This window comes from Callithrix jacchus, chromosome 11 (assembly GCF_049354715.1).
Source record: "Callithrix jacchus isolate 240 chromosome 11, calJac240_pri, whole genome shotgun sequence".
Taxonomy (NCBI): domain Eukaryota; kingdom Metazoa; phylum Chordata; class Mammalia; order Primates; family Cebidae; genus Callithrix; species Callithrix jacchus.
The window spans coordinates 102,109,272-102,127,925 of NC_133512.1; the positions used below are offsets into that span (position 1 = coordinate 102,109,272).

The window sequence follows — 18,654 nt, forward strand, 5'->3', positions numbered from 1 at the left end:
CTCCCTCCCCAAGGCTGAGAGGCAATCTTTCTTGGAGAGTGTACAGTGATAGCCCACTGATGCTGGAGATGTTTACTGAGTTGCCAGGGCAAAGCTGTTCTGCAGCTCTGGGGCAAAGGCTGGCAAGTAGAAAACCAAGGAGATAGTAAAGATGGTACCCTGGGTTGTACCTTGCTAGAGCAGGCTCACAGCTAGCAGATAATGCGAGATGAGCAAGAAGCTTTCCATCTGGTTGCTGACAGGATAAAGCTGGTCAGAAAGAAACCATAGGGCAGACTGCCAAACAAAGCTTGCTGGAGGGCAAACACAACATGGCATATAAGCCACTGGAAGCAACACAGCCCAGCATAAAGGGAACAAGCTTCCAGAGCCAGAAGGCAAACACTCTTCCTCTGGCACCCTTGACCGACCAAGCTTAACACGGTGCCTGCTGCCCAAAAAGAAACGTTTGATGATTCCTGCTCCAGAATCACAAAGCAGGCAAATGAAGGTAGGTTTGGAGATAAGGGGCAACAAATCAATAGTAGGCTCAATGAGGAATTAGGTTGCTTATCAGAAGTGAGCTACATAATTTAGAGGATCTAAGTCAAGAGGTATGGATGTTGATCTTGAGAGTACTGTAGTGAGATAAATATAGGCTTGGATATAACTGGGAAATATTCTCCCAGGACTCAGGATTAAATCCCCTGCTAATAACACCTGAAATTAGCCCAAAGACACTGTTGCAATGGCTCCCTTGAAGCTCAAAGGCATTGATGGTCTAACATACATGAAGACAAGATGCTGAAACTGCCTAATAAGAATATTGAGCAAAGAACTGAAAGACTGATGAAGTGAGAATGGTAAAATAGACTTAAGAAAAGAGCTCAAACAACCTACCTCCTTGTAATATTTCCCAGGTGAAATCAGAGGCAAAAAAAAAAAAAAAAAAAAAATAGTGGCAACCAGGATGCCTTTATTCCCAGAGATTTGTGATGGTAGCTTCTTATAGAAGAAAGATGGAGCTGCCTGGGATGATAGTGGTCACCAAAATGCTGGTATTAGACAATTTTGAAAAGTATCAGCTTTCACTTATTATCCAGATATTAGCAATTCTATACATAGTAATATTTGTCTGAGAAAAAAGCCTCATCCCAAGCAATAAATACCTTAAAACATCACAGTAAGTATATACTACAAATATTCTACAGTATTTCCTTAGATGGATCTGTGGAAATTTAAACAACAGCTTTAGTCTAGAGAATGAAAATTATTCAGTTCTGGAATATATTTGAATATGTGCTCAGAGCTTACCTTGAAAACTGGTTACTTCAAGCACAAACATGGTCTGCCAACTATGGAAATTAGGTAAGTTGTAAGCCCATCTAACAGTGTGTACAATGAGTCTGTGTCCACAAGCCATGATTCTTTGCACAGTCTCTGAGTACATATTTTTGCTGGGTGATATCTAGCAGCTGGGAAACATTCATATTGTTTTTCTGTCCCTTAGAGTAAGAAATAATATACAATATGCCTGAAAGTCAATCCCCTGCTTCCATCTAAGATAGAAAGTCAGCAGTAGCTCTACTGAAATTTGGGATAAAATGCAGAGATTGACACTGCAATCAAATATTAAAGGATGTAACAATGATAGTTTTACTTACATCTCTATTGAATTTGCTTGTTTAGAACTTTCAAAAAATTACATGGATTTGAGAGGACTTACGGTGAACTATTGGGAACTTAGCTAAGAGGTATTGCAGCTACTCACTGCATCAATAGAGAGTTTCAAAAGCATTTAACTTGCATATAGAAAAGACAGCAGTGAACATTCACTGCCTTGTACTCATGGTGATGTTAAATCTTTCCTTTTGTCACAATACAGTTTAAGGAGACATTGACTCTCATAATGTTCTACAATATATCATGCTTGTTGATGAGATGATGATAATGGGGCCTGATAAAAAGAACACGGTATGTGTCCAGGATGGCAAAATGTGTGCATTTTTAAGTTTCTGAGAATCATTAGTATCCTGAGATATATTTCCTCCAAAGTAAAAGACAAAATTATGCATAACACATCTCCTATCTCACATCTCTCAGTGAAGAAAGAGGTGCAGAGTTTGGTAGAAGAGTTTGGAGACAACCTACATGACTCTTGAAAAAACTCATTATATTAGTCCTTTTCACACTGCTATAAAGAACTCCTTGAGACTGGGTAATTTATAAAGAAAGAGGTTGAATTGACTCATAATTACACATGGCTGGGAGGTCTCAGGAAACTTATAATCATGGCAGAACGTGAAGGGGAAACAAGGCATAATTTACATGATGGCAGGATATATATATAGAGAGAGAGAGAGAGAGGAAGACAGAGAGAGAGAGAAGAGATGGAAGTGCCACACTTCTAAACCATCAGGTCTTCTGAGAACTCACTCACTATCACAAGTACAGCATGGGGAAACCACCCCCATGATCCATTCATCTCCCACCAGGTCCCACCCTTGACACACAGGGATTACAATTTAAGATGAGATTTGGGTGAGGACGAAAAGCCAAACCATATTATCCCACCCCTGCCCCCTCTCAAATCTCATGTGCTTCTCACATTTCAAAACACCATCATGTCTTCCCAACAGTCCCTCAAAGTCTTTACTCATTCCACCATTAATTCAAAAGTACATTTCCAAAGGTTCATCTGAGACAAACCAAGTACCTTCCACCTATGAGTTTGTAAAACCCAAAACAAGGTAGTTACTTCCAAGATACAATGTAACTACAGGTGCTGTGTAAATGTTTCCATTCCAAATGGGAGAAATTGGCCAAAGAGGCCACACACCCCATGTAAGTCCAAAACCCAGCAGGGCAGTCAGTCATGAAATCTTAAAGCTCCAAAATAATCTCCTTTGACTCCATGTCTCACATCCAGGGCACAATGATGCAAAAGGGAGGCTCCCAAGGTCTTGGGAAGTTTCGCCCCTGTGTCTCCACAGGGTACAGGCCCCCTGGCTGCTTTTACGGGCTGGCATTAAGTGCCTGTGGCTTTTCCAGATGGACGCTGTAAGCTGTAGGTATATTTACCATTTTGGGGTCTGGAGAATGGTGGCCCTCTTCTCACAGTTCCAATAGGCAGTTCCCCAGGGAAGACTCTGTGGGGATCCTCCAATTCCACATTTCCTCTTTGTATTGACCTAATAGAGGTTCTTCATGAGGGCGTGCCCCTGCAGCAAACCTCTGCCTGGACATTCAGGCATTTTCTTTTTTCTTTTTCTTTTCCTTTTTTTTTTTTTTTTGAAATGGAGTTTTGCTCTTTTCACCCAGGCTGGAGTGCAGTGGCGCGATCTTGGCTCACCGCAACCTCCACCTCCTGGGTTCAGGCAATTCTCCTGCCTCAGCCTACTGAGCAGCTGGGATTACAGGCACGTGCTACCGTGCCCAGCTAATTTTTTGTATTTTTAGTAGAGACGGAGTTTCACCATGTTTACCAGAATAGTCTCGATCTCTTGACCTCATGATTCACCCGCCTCGGCCTCCCAAAGTGCTGGGATTACAGGCTTGAGCCACTGTACCCGGCCCATTCAGGCATTTTCATATAGCCTCTGAAATCTAAGAGGAGGTTCTCAAACCTCAATGCTTCCCGTCTTTACACCTGCAGGTTCTATACCACATAGAAGCTGCCAAGGCTTGGGGCTTGCATCCTCTGAAACAATGGTGTAAGCTGTAACTTGGCCCCTTTTAGCCACAGCTGGAGTTAAAGGAACTAAGAGTCAGAGTGCCATGTCCCAAGAGAAACAGGGCCTTAGTTTCAGCCCACAAAACCATTTTTCCCTACTAGGCCTTTGGGTCTGTGATGAGAGGGGCTGTCATGAAGATCTCTGAAATGCTCTGGAAACATTTTTCCTATTGTCTTGGCTATTAACATTCTCTACTTGTTACTTATGCAAATTTCTGTAGCAGGCTTGAATTTCTCCCCAGAAAATGGGTTTTTCTTTTCTATTACATGGTCAGGCTGCAAATTTTTCAAACTGTATCCTCCATCTTCAATCCTCTCTTTCTTCACACATATGAACATATACTTTTAGAAATAACCAGGTCACCTCTTGAATGCTTTGAAGCTTAGACATTTCTTCCACCAGATACTCTAAATCATCTTGCTCAAGTTCACAGTTTTACAGATCTCTAGGGCAGACGTAAAATGCTGCCAGTCTCTTTGCTAAAGCACAGCAAGAGTCACATTTACTCCAGTTCTCATTAATTCCTCAACTCCATCTGAGATCATCTCATCCTGGACTTCATTGTCCATATCACAATCAGCATGTTGGTCAAAACCATTCAACAAATCTCTAGGAAGTTCCAAATTTTCCCACATTTTCCTGTCTTCTTCTATGCCCTCCAAACTGTTCTAACCTCTTCTTGTTATCCAGTTCCAAAGTTGCATCCATATTTTCAGGTATCTTTATAACAACGCCCCACTCCTGGTATCAATTTCCTGCATTAATCAATTTTCACACTAAAGAACTACCTGAGACTGGGTAATTTATAAAGAAAAGACTTTTAATTGACTCACAGTTACTTTTGGCTGGGAGGTCTCAGGAAACTTACAATCATGGGAGACGGTGAAGGGGAAGTAAGGCATATCTTACATGGTGGCAAGGCAGGGGGGGTGGGGAGAGAGAGAGAGAGAGAGAGAGGGAGGGAGGGAGGGAGGGAGGGAGGGAGAGAGAGAGAGAGAGAGAGAGAGAGAGAGAGAGAGAGAGAGAGAGAGAAAGAGAGAGAGAGAGAGGGAAAGGGGCTGCAGAACTGCCACTCTTTTAAACCATCAGATCTCAGGAGAACTCACTATCATGAGAACAACATGGAGGAAAACTCTCCCGTGATCCAGTCACCTCCTAGCAGGTTTCTCCTACAACGTGTGGGGATTACAGTTCAAGATGATATTTAGGTTAGAACACAGAGCCAAACCATATCATTAATTTATTATGCAGCTTGCAAGGCCTCCAATTGGAGTAGGGCCAAGATCAAGAAAGAGATTTGATGGCATGAGATCCTTGTATTAAGTTTCTGAAAATCTTGGATGATTTTACCTGCAGATTTAATAAATACAAACATATTTGTATTAGGTAAAGAATCTATCTGAGGTCTCTGGAAAGCCCAAAGGGGAGAGTTGTAGTTCAAGTGGACACACTGAGTAAGAATTCTAGAGCAAGAATTAGACTTTCATATAAAAGATATATATACATAAAGCCCTTTAAAAATAGCTTCTTACAAGCTACTGGACAATGATAGGGACACAGTAACTGACAATGAACTAGCAAGTGAGTAGGCAAATAGAGCTGCATGTCATGAATTGGGTCAGATCCAGCAATACACAGACTTAGGCGTGCAAAGGAACCACCTACCAAATAATGGAAATGACCCACTTGAGGTAAGGATGAAGCAAATCTGACAAATGTTGCAAATTGAATAAGTGGCTCATCCTCCTCTGTCACCTACCATGGTTATATCAATACATTCTCACAACTTCTGTTCATAGCCTTAATAGAAAATTGTCCCCAGGGAGCTATCTTAGGAGTTATAAACTCAAGCCTGCTTTATGGCAGAATTGGCTTGATATTGTGTGACAGTCAAAAATGGGTTACACAAGCATAAGAGGAGATTCTTTCAGTTAGCAGGGTCCAGAGTAGCACATTGATTATTTACATTGCATGTATGGAAAAGCAGGATATACTCAGACTTCTATGCAGTGTTGAAATGGCTTTTATGGTTGGGCTGGGGGGCTAAACACAGAAAAGAAATGTTGGATACTGCAGACAAGGTCTAGGGAGAACATATGTGGACAGATCTATGGCCATGGGGACAATGAGTCTGTCTCCCTGCATACCACATTGCAGTGCACGTGGGAAATGCTGCTTGTACCCCTTTTAAGGCAGGGCTTGCTGCCCCCTGGATGCCATCAAATGGTTTCCAGCTGCCAGCCCTTCATGGTTTGCCTGTGGCAAACAGCACCTCACTCAGGGCACTCACACCCTAAGTTTAACCCTCTCTACTATAACTCATACTGTGTCTGCAGCTAAGATATTTCTGATGGGCTAAGCAACCATCGAGAGGGATTCAAATGGCTGGCACCAATTAAAGGACTGGCTGGAACAGGTCTTGGATTCAAGGCCTGGCTGACCAGTTTCTATGGTGATCAGTACCAAGAAAAATCACCAAGCAACGATTTATTCCAAGTATAAGATGGCACCTAAAATAGTAGTTTAAAATGTACTGTAAAATTGTTTGAGATCTGTGTATTAAGTTCCCATTTTATAGTCAAGAAAACTGAACCTGAAAGAAATAGATAAAAGTACAAGGGTTTTGAAGTTCGTATGTAACAGAACCGAGATTTAAACCCAGATTGACTAAATACCCACCAAAGGGGAAAGGAACAGAGGTTTATTTTTTAAAACATATAACTTTAGAGAAGGATGGGAGTGGAAGTGGATGAGGACACAGATACACAAATGATGTGTCCTTGATGAGGTAAAATATGAATTAATATTTAAATAAAGAATATACACAAACTGTGCTCAATGTGAAAAACCCTGATGAAGTCCCCTAACAAGTATGAATAAGATCATTGCACTTAGAAGGGAAGTTCAATTGTGTCCCACAGAATGTAGGGTCCCTAAAGAATGAAGCCTTGATTTTTGCTTCATACTCATCTCTAACTCCTTATTCACTGGGAGCCAGACACAACGACCTCCTTCCTACTTCACAACCAGGCCAAGAGATTTTGCAGTTGCTATTTCCCTGCTGGAAGATCTTTCTCTCAGAAACTCATTTGCCTTCCTTTATCACCTCCTGTTCATGCAGATGCAAACTTCCCTATGGGACCCCTCCTGACTACTGTATCTAAAATTGAGTACTCTCTCTACTCCCTTCTCCCTTTTTCCTCTCTTATTTATTCCCATTACTCTCTGATTACTGTCCGATATGTTTTGTGCTCTTCTAATGCATCTTGTTTCCCCACAAATGATTGCTGTCTGACATGTTTTGCGATTTTCTAATGCATTTTGTTTCCCCACAAAAAGTAAGGGCTAGCTTGTCTCTTCTCATCTCTTGAAAGCTGGCCTACCAGGAAAGCAATGGACTGTTTTTTCCAAGTGCTTAGAGCAATGAAACCTGGTAAACAGTATGCCTTGAATTGCCACTTACCATTGTGTCACACATGGGGTTGTTGTCCATCTCTCTCTTTCAAATCATTGGCACTGATTTAGAAGGAGAGGGTTGAAGTGAAAGCTATGGTATGTCTAATTGCTCTCATATTTTGGCCCCTGAGTAGTCTACGGAGATGTGCATATAGTTTGAAATCCCCACAGTTACAGTCTCTTGTTCATCTTGGCCAGATCTTTTTCCTACCCTCGTGTAAAAATGGTCAAGAGGGCACCTAAGTAACCACTAATGATTCTTGCCCTGTAGGTCTGGTATATGTAGTATTTGGCTATTTTTTCTTTCTTTGTGGGATAATTTAGAATGAATTCATGAGTTTTCACAACTTTTTATTCAGTGCTATATCCCCAGAACCTAGGAAAATATCTGTGCACTGAAAGATTCAATAACCAATTTTTACTGCATTATCATATAGCCTGAAGAGCTCCAGCCTACTGATGGCCACAGAGGACATCCTTAATAATACTTGGTGAATGATGGATTCATTGTAACAGTACTACTAAAATGGCTAACCTCATCACTTTATACAAACACTTTCTTAAGCATTTCCTTTTAAATTAGGCCTGCACAAACCACCAAACACAGAAAAGCATCAGATCTTTACCTGTACAAACCAGACTCCACTTTTTTCTATTCTTCTTTTGTAAATTATAATGTTATATTCTAGCATATAATTTAATTTACCTATTTCTTATTATGTTGAATGTCTGTCTCTAACTGCTACAGTTAAATCTTTGTGAAGGCAAGAATGTTCGTCTGTTTTTTAAACTGATGTTTCCTAAAAACCTAGAAATGTCTAGCACATGGAATGTGTTTTATCAATATTTGTTAAATAAATGATGAATGAATAAATAAATGAATATTACATTTTTATCTGATGAGATTTCAAACTCACAAAGGGGAAACTCTAAATCTTTAATTATTTGTACCCTTCTTGACGCTTAACACAGCAATGTGAAAATGTCTACATCAACTTACAAAATCTTTAAGATGATGTCTATCTATTGACCTAAATTTCAAACATTTCAGTATCATTCTTTTTTGTCTGTAATAATCCTATCGACTTCAAAGTTAGTTTATCAAGGTAGTTCTATAATGTGAAAGTGTGGGCTATCAAGTGTTTTTGGCATATCAAATGGGAAAAGTCAATTTTGAAAGCCATCATAAAATAAATGAATAAAATTTGAAATTCAAACTCATGAGTTATGAATTCAATTATTTAAGAAAGGAACTCTTTTGATTTATATTTCATATCTGTTATATTATCTAATGTCAACCTTGGTTTCATCATACCACGTAGTTCAGGCATTATCTTCATTCAAATATATTATTCTCCATATGAAAAAATAAAACAAACAACAAACTTTAGCTTTGAAAAGAAAAACCACCATCCAGAAGCAAGCCTAAATGAAAATGAAAATATTTATAGCACTTTCTCCCTCCCTCTTTTCACTTCTCTCCCTCTGGCATCCATTAATACCAAAATGCCCATATGTTGAATCATGTTGCAGTATCTTAATTCTAGTACCCTCCCTAAAAACTTAACTATATCCAGTACAGAGACATGTTTCATGTCAGAATTGTGATACAACACAATTCTTCTGTCACTATTCTCTCACCCCATTCTTCGTCTTTTTGCATGTGTCAGCATCTACATTCTGGTGATTTTTATCTTTACCATGTCCTGGAGTCAAGTAACTTCAATACCTTTTATCTATTTCCCTCAAAGATAATACTGATTCACACTTAACTAATTTTTAAATGACATGAAGTTGGGAAGGATAGCAAAACAGAAAGGACTAATAAAAAAAATGGAAATACCATGAAATTTTAAGGGATATGAATGTAAGTGCAAGATGGCAAAGACTGATACACGGAAATATAACTTAGGGAATTTAATTCACTGCATATTCAAGTCAAAGCTATTATAGAAATGACAAAAATAGAACTTAGACCTTAAAGGTAGAAGGGTATGTAAGAGGATAAATAATTGTCACTCTGCTTTGTAATTCCCAGATCACATTTTAAGTGTTTTGGCTTACAGAAATTGATGGCAAATATAAAAATACAGAAAAGAATAAATTAAGTGAAGTTGTTTGTAGTGATGTAACTGAAAAATAGCTGAAGAAATGAGAAAACTCATGAAAAAAGAAGACTTGAAGGAAGCAAATGACCTCTAAAAATACTTAAATCTTTACACTATGATGAAAAGAATAATATATTTTAGGTTGATCCAGAAAATAAAATTAGATCCAATTAATGCCAGTTATAGAAAAACAAATATAGATAGTATAAAGATGAACTAGGTCCTTAACAATTGGGGTTGGAAATCTGTGGAATAAGCATTGCCAGCAGTTGTTTTCACCCTTGGAGGTTTTAATAAAAGTTTAGATGGTCATTTGTTTAGAGACAATTTTCTAACACACTGGTAAATGGACTAGGTAGCCCCTTAAGAGCATTTCAACTTTAATGTAATCTGATGCCATTGTCTCATGTTAAACACTTAACCTTAGCCATATTCCCCTGTCTTCTAAGTTTTATGTTCCTCAAAAACTGAAATGTATTATTTTCCATTCATTGTGGCTTCATTTGTCTTGGCACCATCGCCACTTGTTCCTTCTATTAGTCTTTGTGAAAATTCACTTGCTTCTCTACTTAGCCTAGGCAAGATGCTTAAAATTCAATACTGCTCTCACTATGCTGAAATATTTTCTCTCTTAATTTTCTTTGTTAGTGTTTTCCAATACCCATTGCCTGCACTTGTACAACAGTCCTGATAAAAAAAAATTGGGTCTAAGAATAATTAAGACAGAGTTTGTGTACAGATTATCGGAATATTTTAAAGACCACGTTTTCCTTCTTAATTATGGAATGCAAAGCATGTCAAAAAGTTGAATCAGCAAAAATACCTTTCCTAAACAAAAGAGTTTTTAGTAGCCTTTCACAAAGACCAACCTCTTCCAACATAACACTTGAGCCTCTGTCTTCAGTGGTAGAAGGAAGGTAGAAGAAACTTAATTAGATAAGGCAGCTTGATGCTGCCAGCTATATCTTCGTGCTCCAAACGGTCTGTGTACTTTTTTCTATATCCCATTAGGCAACACTTTTTCCAGAAGCAAACCAAATCCTGCTCTCCTCAATATATTAATTGGATAAGACAAAAACAAGAAACAGATATAATTCAGATTTTACAAAAGCCCAAAACATTCCAATTGTGTTTGTTCTTCATTAGTATGTTTCATTTTTAATTACCCACATTTTTCTTTAACTTACATTTTTAAAAAATGATAATTTGAAGACCTTTTATCATTAAATGCTTACTGACAGTAAATGAGAGAAGAAACTATTTTACAGTATCTGGCCCTATCTCAAGTTCCTCACTAAGGTTTCTTTGGCTGTAGACTTTAAATTATTTAATGCTTTATGTATTTCCTTATCTGCACCAATCTTGCTAGTCCCTAGACAGTGGTAAATCAACTTGCTTCTGTCTCTTGCCTGCTTTGGGTTTTGGCACTTTGAAAAATATAGTTTTATAATGATACCAAATGGCTCTATTCACTCCAACATACTTTTACACAAATCAACCTTCTGCTCTAACCTTCTCTTGGGTTTCAATGAATGTGTTTGCATACCACTCAGTGTTACTGATGTCTTGTTAATCGTGCATTGTCATTGGATGTAAGCTTTGTTTCTTCTCTTTCTATCAGTGTCACTCACTCATACCTATTTTTTAAGAAAATTCTAGTATTCAATAAGGCTTCCTTTAACTGCTCTTCATTCCTCAGAAACAGGTTAGCACATCTCTCTTCTAAGGAAAATACTGTGTGTGTGTGTGTGTGTGTGTGTGTGTGTGTGTGTGTGTGTGTTTTTTAGTGCTTTACACTGCAAAGATTTTCTTCTGTAAATTGTTCTACGATTCTATTCTACAGTAAATCCCTGGATTAGGTCATTAGAAATGCAGATAATGAGAAGTTCAACATTTTTTTAATCTTAGTTATTTGTCCTTAAGATTTTAAAAACAGCTTAACTCTCGCTTTTATTCAATTCTATATTCTGTGTGTTGGTTCTGCTCATTTTCTCTATTCTGGGCTTCTCCAATTGGTTACAAGGTAGGAAAATGCATTTTCTGACTTCTCTTTAGTATAGTACAATAAGGAATGCAGGCTATGTTGTTAAATTATCTGCTTTACTTCCAACTCTACCTCATTCTATGTGTTCCCAGACTTTCATTCATGAAGCAACTTTTTCTCACTTGTGAAAAAGAGATAACAGATTTTTTAGGAGTAAATCAATATATGTATGAAGCTAAAAAATGTCTGGAACGTATTGAGAATGTGCTAACCATTGCTAATTTCATTGCTACTCAAAAAAATGAGTATTTATTAAATCTTATAACAAATTTGACATGGGTAATTGTTAATTCTTGATTTATTTCAAAATCTAAGGAGAAATGTAATTAATGAGAAATTTGGCTTTTTTATTCTACTTATTTGCCCTTAAACATTATAATGCCTGGCTATAGAAAATAAATGTATTCATTAGCAAAATTCTTTTGTTAAGTGTCTACAATAGTGAATATTATTTAAACTTTGCTAAGGAGTTTCTAAATATTGACTAGGAGGTAAAATATCAAAGAGCTGCTCACTTTCTAGAAGTCTATCTGTTCATAATTTTAATGTTTTCTAGGTCCCAATAAATAATTTAACTTATAGCTAGGTAAATGCATAGGAAATAAAAAGTAAGATATATAAGTAAAGTTTTAGAAATTAATATAATAAAGTATTTTTCTACAAATATTAAGGTAAAAATCTAAACATTATACACATATGCAGATATGTAAATATACGTTTATATTTATATAACATCTATAAAATATAATAAATACTTTTAAAATTATTTTCAAATGGATTAAAACTATGAAATTTATATAATTTCAAATTATTAAGAAATAAAAATTAAATAAACATGCATATTTTCATGTTGTCTATCTTCAATTTTTTTAATTTTCTAAGATAATTTTAATATTTTAAACTAGGTAATTCAGCTATATTCTTAAAGTTTTTTTCCATGCATTTGTGTTTTACTGTTGATATTATCATCTCTAACAAGAATTCTAATTCATGTATATTTTATTGGAAACACTGGTTGAATGATACTAATTTTTTGAAATATGTTCATCTTCATGTTATTAGTTCCCAGTACTTCAATTAGATATTATTATTCTTTCTTAAAAGTCAATGTTTAGATTTATCAACCATTGCCTTTTGCCCCATTTCACCTCATATTTTACTTCACATTTATTTTTATGTCACTATTCTTCCTGAAGTGCTTCTTTTTTAGAATTTTAATTTGTAAGTCTCTACATATGTAACTCTCTGAAGTTTTGTTGTACGTATTGTCTGACACTTGTTTTACACTTACTCTTAAAAATTGATTTTGCTGGCTTGAGAGCTATTTTCTGCCAGCACAATATATAGGTATGATCACCTCTTTGTTACTTCATTTGTTGCTGTTGCAAAATCAACTGCCTGTCTATAATTGTCAGTTCCGTGTAGTGAATCTATCTTTTCTACAGCCACTTTGATCTTCTTTTTTGTTTTTGAGGATCTGAAGTTTTATTACCAATTGTCTAGATATATGTTACTTTTCTTCATGTGTTAGGGATATTTAACATACTTTTTTTTCTGAGAATATCTGTTTATATCCTTATTTTTAATAGGTACTCATTTTTACTTCCTGATTTTTTTAAATTTATTTATATTTTAGGGAAGTACATACTTTGTCTCATGTAAGTTATAACTTTTTGTTTTAGATTTTTTTTTTTTTACTTTCTACATTTTCTGGAAGGCATGAAAATGTTGAAATTAATAAAAATGAAATTTTCGGGGCTGGGCGAGGTGGCTCAAGCCTGTAATCCCAGCACTTTGGGAGGCCGAGGTGGGTGGATCACGAGGTCAAGAGATCGAGACCATCCTGGTCAACATGGTGAAACCCCGTCTCTACTAAAAATACAAAAAATTAGCTGGGCATGGTGGTGCGTGCCTGTAATCCCAGCTACTTAGGAGGCTGAGGCAGGAGAATTGCCTGAACCCAGGAGGCAGAGGTTGCGGTGAGCCGAGATTGCGCCATTGCACTCCAGCCTGGGTAACAAGAGCGAAACTCCATTTCAAAAATAAATAAATAAAATAAAATTTTCACCTTTATTATAATAAGAAAAATACACATCAAATTACATAGTGTTTTTCATCTGCTTCACTGTAATATAAGATTTGGATAATACATTCTGTTTACAAGACTCGATGGAAATAAAAACACACTTATACTGCTGGTAGAAGTGAAAAAGACAGTATCCCAAATGGTTGGAAATAGGCAATATGTAGCAGAATCACTCATGCCCATAACTTGAGCTATACATCAGTCAACTAATATCACAACAATGCTGCTTAACAAGAATGCAAAACTTAGCAATTTAAAGCAATAAACATTCATTTATCTCATTTTTTTCTCACAGTATGTGCATTGACAGTGGCTGTTACATCTTTAAGCTGCAGATTTTCTCAGTTTAGCACAGGCTGTGCATTGAGTTTATATCTGCTCCATGGATGCTTCTGTTTTCATTAACTAAAGCCTATCCAAGGCATAATCTCATGGAGAATCACCAATCACAATAGACAAACCAAATTCTAATTCTGTAGTTCCATTTAAAGCTTCTGCTTGAATAATCTCTGCTCACATTCCACTGATCAAAGCAAATCACAGGAATAGTCCCAAAGTAACAGAGGCAGGGAAGTATACTCTGATCAAGAAAAAAGAGAAAGAGGGTGTGGGAAGAGAGAGAGAGGAATAAATGTTTGCTGAATAGAATCCGATTTATCAAAATATGCCCTCTTGATCACACATATTCACCTTCCTCCTGCATGAAAAATTCTAGGTCTGGGAGAGGTCAGATTGGGACATCTTGTAGTGCTAAGAATCAAATACCTGCTCTAAGACTAATATATTTATAATAAAAGGATGTTGACATCAGCATGGAAGAGTTCTGCCTGGGCCTCCAGATGTGATGCAACACCATTTATAACTTTTTTCATGTCTAATGTGTAATCTGAATACAATCAAGATAGACCTAATTTCCAGTTTTAGAAAATATAGAGGATAAACTGACAAGTTAAATGACAAAATGAAGAAACTAGCAGACACAAGGATCTGTTACACATTACAGGAAAATGAATCTGTACTCTTCAAAAAGTCAATGTTATTTGAAAGAATTAAGTGTTTCGAGATTTAAAAGTTGGTAGCAACCAAACGCAATGTGGATTCTTGTTGGTGTATGGACAATATAAAGTCATTTGGGTGACAATGTAATAGAATTGAAAATTATCATCAATATTGGCAAATTACTAGCAATTTATAAATATGCAGAAATAGTATTCTTCTTTTTTAAAAAAATTTACTTTAGGTTCTGGAGTACATGTGCAGATCATTCAGGATTGTTGCATAGGTATATACATGGCAATGCGGTTTGCTGCCTCCATCCCCTATCACCTATATCTGGCATTTCTCCCCATGTTATTGCTCCCTAACCTCCCACCCCCACTGTCCCTCCTCTAGCCTCCGCCAATAGACCCCAGTGTGTGATGCTCACCTCTCTGTGTCCATGTGTTCTCACTGTTCAACACCGCCTATGAGTGAGAACATGTGGTGTTTGATTTTCTGTTCTTGTATCAATTTGCTGAGAATGATGGTTTCCAGATTCATCCATGTCCCTACAAAGGACATGAACTCATCATTTTCTAATGGTTAGAAGACAATTATATTAGTAGTAAATACAGGCCAAGATATTTAGAGTTGAAAAAATTTCATGATGTCTTCAAATTATTTTTAAATGAATCTGTATATATTTGTAGAGAAAAACGGAGATGAAAAATAAAGGTACATATTAGTTAATACCTTTTAAATCTAGATGGAGGAAACACTAATGTTATTGTAACCGTCTTTCTCCTCTTTTCTCAATTTTTGAAATATTTCAAGCAAAAATTGAGAGAATAAAAAAATTAAAATACAGCTGGCCTGATAAAAACCACTGTCTCAAGCATTTCTAAGTATCTTTTCTGATTGTGGGTAAAGAATCTTCAAGATTTAAGACAACTTGGGCCCGACTTAGCCTGTGTTGCTGATGGAGAGGTGTTCTATTCTACTGGAAATGTGTTTAAAAACATGTAGAATATTTGCATCATGATAAAAAGTCTTAGCACATTTCCTTGGGGTTCAGCTATATATGAAACTTAAAAAAGAATACTAATAAATTTTGAATTCCTCTTTCTTCCATATTTTATGCCTCTAAAATCATGATTATTCATAGGAATATTGATCAACTTAGTTTTCTAAATTGTTTAATTAAACCTGTCTTATTTGCTTTTTCAAAAAATTCTTTACCAGCAAAAATAGAGCCTTTCTTCTAATTCTATAGGGAAATGAGTAATCTCACAGTGTCAGTTCTTTTTGCTATTTTTCAGGGTTTTCTTTATCTGTATGTTAATTTTTTCTGAATGACTTTTTGTTTCAAGAAAATAATTACAAGAATGTCCATTAATAATATCTTTTTCATCTTTCACTTTCTTATTTATTGGTATTTGCTTCTTTCCAAAATATAAAAACTGAGCATTATCTGGGTTCCTGACACTTATATTAATTAAAATTTTAAAATGTGTACTTCAAAATATAGACTAATTTATTTCTCATCATTGCCAAATATGCAAAATATCAAAGAATTGTAAACATACACAAATCCTAAATACTTTTTTATTAAAACTGCTTTATTTACTATGAAATTAACTGGGACAGTTCTATCCAAAAATTGCTCTTAAGTCACTTGTGTCATTAAAAGTATTAAAATACATTGCATATATTTTAATATCATCACTATAACTAACGTTTATAACAGAGTAAGCTAACAAAAAGAAAAAAGCAAATACTAGTCTCAAAAACAAAACAAAATATGTACTTTGAATATGTGACTGAATAAAATGCACAATCAAGTTTTGGAATATAAATAATAATTTTCAATGCTTTGCAATTTATGTTTACAATTTACCCAGTAAAATTCTAGGAACTCTCTATAGCCTAAACTAATATAAAATAAATGAAAAATTATATTTGAGGACAAGCAGTACATTCGTACTAAATATCAATATAAACAGATACAGTTACTTCAACTACATGTACTTAAAATTATTTTACACATCATTCGAAAACAAATTTTTGCGAAGAAAAAAAGTAAGAGAAAGAGAAGGTGAAAAAGAAAAAAGAAAATATGCACATAGACCTCCTTGTGGATATTGTATATATTGCATAGATTGCCAAGGACAAACTTTTCCTCATGTTACTTCATGTTAGATAACTATGCAGAAAGAAGCTGATATTGTAAAAAATATGAAATTTTCTGTCTCAATTTCTTAGAAATTTCTGGAGCATAAAGACTGTAATAGATCTGATCAATCTGTTAATATTCCACTGCAAGATTGAAAGATTAATAAAGTCATATTTGGAAAGGCATCTGCATTCCATGAAAGATATGGAATGTAATAAATATTGCCAAGTATTTTGTCTTCAATTTCAGTTGTAAGTACAAGCTGTAAATTTCCTTTAAATTTATTTATTAATACAAAAATCATCTATTCTTTAAAATGTGTTTTATGAATAAAGAAGCAAAGCCAAATGCTTACAAGTGAAACAAATGTGTTAATATTCACCTAAGCCAATGTATCTATTCTTTACTTCCAATTTTAAAAATTTGCCTGTACATGATAAACAAGTATTATCAAGTATTTGTCTATATATGCTAAACAGCAAGTATTTAGAAAAAAAATAAAAACATTAGCTATTTTTATATGTTGAAAGAATATTAAAATCTAACTAAACCTCCATATTTGATAGTTGTAAACACCAGATCCAAGCAAATGAAATTGGAACACAGCCGTATGATTAGAAACAGAAATGGAACAAGCATTGCTTCAGCTGTGCTCTCTTCCTTCAGGTGATAGATAACAGCAACTACTATGACCTGTGCACACTGTCAGGGATACAAAAATGATCCTGCATTCAAAATGCCACAGTATAGAGAGTGAATTTATTTGGAACTGCTTAAGCCAAAGGGCAGTAACTGTCGTACGTAAATATCTTTGGTTGAAGTACCACTTTACAGGCATATTAGTTCTGTCTGGAGAATGGAGATGTTAGGTATCTTTTGAGAGGCTTCATCAATGTAACTACACATTGAAAAAAGAAAAGTCATTAAGTGAAGATGTCAAGACTCTAGAGAGAAAAAGGAACATGAGAAAGGTGGTGTCTGTGATAGTACAAGTCGCACTCACGGCATGTTAGTATTAATACTTAAAAGTACAGAGCAGGGAGGCTTTGATTGAGCTCGGATTGGGCCAGATTACAAAGGTTTTTGAATGTGATGATGAAGAGATAGTTTTTGATTTTGTACACAACAGAAAGTCACAAGAATATGCACAGAAGAATAAGAGGATCAAGTACGTAATTTGGAAAGACAGCTTTAGAAACAAGAAAAATAAATGGTTAAAAGACATATTAGAATATCATTACCTATTTATGAAGAGAGATGCTAATATAGATCTTCATTAGAGCAGTAAGTTTGAGATTTAAGATATAAGTGTTGAGAAACAAGTTGGAGGAAGGAAAGTAATAAATGGTTCATATAAATGAGAGGGAAAAAGTACCACAGTGTTGTTAGGATTGACCACATGAATTACAGAACTACAGTAAGAGATGAAGTTTGGAAAGAAAAAATATATAGTTAATATTATACATACTCTGTTTGAAATTTATGAGTCACATTCGTTTGGGGAAGTCTGATAGGAAGCTAAATGCAGACATTTAGGGCACAGGAGGAAAGTGAGCTCCAGGCATACATTGGGAAAAAGTTAGAATATAATTAGAGATGAGGATCCCTTGAAGAAAAGAAGATGGTAAGGAAGGAGAAAAGACAAAAAAGATAAAGAGAAGAGGAAATAGAGCTATATTTAAACAAAGTTCTACAACTGAAATTATAAAAAAATACAATTAAATTGAAATCCAATTTACTTGAATCTACAACACTATGTTTTTCAAATTAAAACTTACGGCTAAGGCTGCCTTCCTATCTTGTCAGAGCTCACAAGGGATAGTTATGGTATCATGTTACATATCTGGAAAAAAACCAGAATGTAAACTAAATGAGTATATTAAAAAATTTAGACTTAACATACTTTACTTTTTAATTTAGCTTTTTAAAGAATAATGCTCATTTCATTCACATTTCTCTCAAGAAAAACCCTTTCTGGACAACAATAAATACTTTTTGTTATAATAGAAAAAAAATAGAACACCTCTTAGGGAAGATGGTTAATGTTGGAATGACAAGGAGTCTGATTCACCACCCAACAAAAAAATAAATTTTTT

The 18,654-nt window shown here is 35.5% G+C and overlaps 1 long non-coding RNA gene across 2 annotated transcripts in view; it reads right to left on the reverse strand.

The window, feature by feature from the left end:
- Window positions 1–18,433, reverse strand: part of LOC128928496 (uncharacterized) — a 32,814-nt gene extending 14,381 nt beyond the window's left edge. Inside the window, exons 1-3 of one of the 2 annotated variants that reach the window (XR_008473567.2) lie at window positions 18,337–18,433; window positions 14,834–14,954; window positions 13,400–13,987 (exon numbers count right to left, since the gene is read on the reverse strand). This is a non-coding gene — a long non-coding RNA (uncharacterized LOC128928496). Of the gene's footprint in view, window positions 1–13,399; window positions 13,988–14,833; window positions 14,955–18,336 lie in introns of those variants that run through there. The other variant, XR_013523672.1, reaches the window with a different exon arrangement.
- Between the last annotated feature and the right edge of the window lie 221 nt (window positions 18,434–18,654).